General features: G+C 44.4%; 1 pseudogene; it reads right to left on the reverse strand.

Annotated features, from left to right (window-relative positions):
• Nucleotides 1-2,455: 2,455 nt before the first annotated feature.
• LOC134898302 (5S ribosomal RNA) lies at nt 2,456-2,575 on the reverse strand (annotated as a pseudogene).
• Nucleotides 2,576-3,539: the final 964 nt, after the last annotated feature.

Here is a 3,539-nt window from a genome sequence, read left to right on the forward strand (position 1 = left end):
GGAGACTAGGGTAGAGTCTTATTGTGCATGGTAGGGCATTCCACAGAGTAGGTGCAGCGCGAAGAAATTTTTGCAATCATGAATGGGAAAGCCAAAGAAAGTCTAGCGAAGAAGATTAGCCTTGCAGCTGCATTCAGAATGGATTGTACTGGTGAGCGTATATTTTTGGTAAAACCAGTAAGAAGACTATTGCAATAATCAATGTGGGAGATAATGAAAGCATGGATTACAGTTTTTGCAGTGTCTTGTGTAAGTAAGGTCGTATTTTGGATATGTTTTTTTAGATGCATGTAACATGATTTTGAGACAGACATAAGGATATCCTTACAAAGAAATAAGGATCAAATAGGAATTGAGGTAATAAAATGCCCCAGACACACAAACACTATGTCAAGCCCCTTGTTTTCACCCCATTGTATCTTTAGATCATGTAATGTGATTTGTTTGTTCAGTTAATCTTCCTGGTGATTGTGCAGTATAAAATGAGTATATAAACATAGTTTGAGGCAAGCTTGCATTGTCTTGACTTGCATTTATGCTACGTGATGTCAGTGTCGCACGCAGGGGGGTTTCTGGTTACCCAGAACCCCCCCCTGATGGAACAAGTTTTTGTTTTTATGGGGGTGGACGGAGGCAGCTCTTTACACTATCACAGTGACAGTGACTGCCGCAGCCTGCATCAGCGTAGCCACATGTGGCTACAACAGCAGATGGCTGTGGGGAGCCGCAGGCACTCTGCAGCGGCAGGAGCAGTGGACACCCTGCATCGGCGGCAGCACTGGCAGAAGCACGAAACTGGTGGCAGCAGCGGCGGTGGGATATGCAGGCACTCAGTCTGCACAGAGCTCCGGAGCGTCAAGCAGTTGGCGGCACAGTTATGAATCAGAAGTTAGGACTGTGTGTATGTATTTTTATTTATGTATTTATTTAATTTATTTATGTATTTATAGTATGTTGTGGCTGATTTCACCTATTTTAAATCCACTGAGTGCCGCCTCCAGTTCGTTGTATATATGTATTCCATTCAGATGACACCGGGGTTGTAGGGAGACGCCAGTCTTACCCCAGGAAACCCGTGTGTGTGTATGTATATATATATCATATATCTCTATCTATCTAGCTATATATATATATATATATATATATACACATATATACACACGCACACATATATATAAGAAAAAGTGACAGCACTCAAAACCATGGTCATAAATGAATAAATGGTGCAAGGCAGTAAAATAAAATAGAGGCACTCGCTTTTCCAGCTCATTGGAAAAAGCAAAACAAGCCAACACTCATGATTTAGATGAAGAAACGAAGATTTATTCCATATCAAGGCGAAATGTGTACATACAGGCACAGCCCGACAGCTGTTTCAACCGACATAGGTCTTCTTCAGGGGCTACAAGAGCTGCGTGTAGCACAGGGATATATACATAAATTGGCGCCAAAGAAACAAAAACCAACATCCAATGAGAGGAGAGGGAGGCGGGACGAGTCCTGTATGCGGCTCCCCCATCTCCCCTACTCCGTTGCGTCATTGCTAATGTAAACAAAGCCAGCGCCTTCCCTGGCAACGGCTCTGGTGCGCTGTGCACGAAGAGGGGGACACCAGCGCAGCCGTATCTGAGCCCGCACAGGGGATTGGAAGAGGAGAAGGAGACTGCACAATATGTATAAGGGTACAGCAAGACATGGAACGTGACAAACATAAAATATAAAATAAAAGGTCTAACGCCTAAGGAAAAAAACATAACATTAACATAATCTATGCATAAGCAAAAAATGTCAAATAGAACACGTATGTATGTATGTATGCATATATGGAAAGGCAATTAACTCCGCTGGAGACCACTGACAAGATAGTGTCAAAACAAACTGTTGCTGTACACAGTCCTGTATAGAGAGTCAAATAGAGCAATATGAATCCTCAAAAGCACTGTAAGCGTTAAATGGACCAAATAGTGTAGCCAAGTTATGTGCTAGATAAATATCCACAGAAAAGGTACTACACATTGTTAGCAACAGATGGTGACACAGGTGATGGTAAATGACACGCGACGGTGTCCATGGGCAGAATTATAATGCCCAGCAAAGCATATGCTAAACAGCAGAAAGATCCACTTACACTGTGGTGTGAAAAAAACATCTAAAATGAAAATCCCATCGAGGCAAAGATGTAACAGGATGATATCACCATAACTGTGGACTGAGCACCATAATAAGTGTAAGGCGAGAGGAAAAGTAATGAATACTAGTAGAGCCCAGGTGCACACAGGTATCGAATGGATCGAATGTGGTACAATTAGAAGTCAGAGTGGTGAAATGATACAATATATAGGGAGGATGATTAAATACAAAGGGAAGGGAAGTAGGGGTGCAAGAATATAAAGTAGATCAAAGTAACTAAAGACTGCCCGTTAGGTAGCCCGAAGCCATGTGTGGCTAAGTGATAAAAATACAGCACCCAGTATTCCCAGGCAGTCTCCTAGGCTGGTACTGACTGGGCCCAACACTACTTAGTTTCCGAGATCGGACGGAATTGGACGTCGTCCAGTGTGGTATGGCTGTAGAGATCACTAAAATGTCACATCAAAGGCCAACAAGGTGCTACCTGTTGTAGGGCCATGTTAATAGTGATGGCAAAGAATGGCATGAAAAAGGTGCCAAAGAAGCAAGGTCACTCCCACAACCCATATAGTATCAAAAGTAAGTAACCACATCAAAATATCGTAACCTGAACAGTGCACAATAACTGACACACGGCGATGTCAAGGGGCTCAAAGAAGAAATCAGCAGGTAAAAAAACATAGTACTGGACACACGGCGTTGTCTAAAGAAATGAAACCAAAAAACAATGGCTGAATCGCTACACAAGAAACATCCCAACCGAAAGTCTTCATTAAGGCCATTAGGAGTCAGAGTGTGTAATCTATGAATCCTCTGAAGTTCTCTTTGTAGCAACAGTCTGTCATGATCACCTCGCCGCTGCAGCGGTGGTATCTGGTCTATGATGCAACATTTGAGTTGATTGACCGTATGTCACTTTTGAAAGCTGGCGGTGCTTTCACTCTAGTGGTAGCATGAGACGGAGTCTACAACCCACACAAGTGGCTCAGGTAGTGCAGCTCATCCAGGATGGCACATCAATGCGAGCTGTGGCAAGAAGGTTTGCTGTGTCTGTCAGTGTAGTGTCCAGAGCATGCAGGCGCTACCAGGAGACAGGCCAGTACATCAGGAGACGTGGAGGAGGCATCAGGAGGGCAACAACCCAGCAGCAGGACCGCTACCTCTGCCTTTGTGCAAGGAGGAACAGGAGGAGCACTGCCAGAGCCCTGCAAAATGACCTCCAGCAAACCACAAATGTGCATGTGTCTACTCAAACGATCAGAAACAGACTCCATGAGGGTGGTAGGAGGGCCCGACGTCCACAGGTGGGGGTTGTGCTTACAGTCCAACACCGTGCAGGACGTTTGGCATTTGCCAGAGGACACCAAGATTGGCAAATTCGCCACTGGCGCCCTGTGCTCTTCACAGAT

The sequence above is a fragment of the Pseudophryne corroboree genome, chromosome 3 (genome assembly GCF_028390025.1).
Source record: "Pseudophryne corroboree isolate aPseCor3 chromosome 3, aPseCor3.hap2, whole genome shotgun sequence".
Taxonomy (NCBI): Eukaryota; Metazoa; Chordata; class Amphibia; order Anura; family Myobatrachidae; genus Pseudophryne; species Pseudophryne corroboree.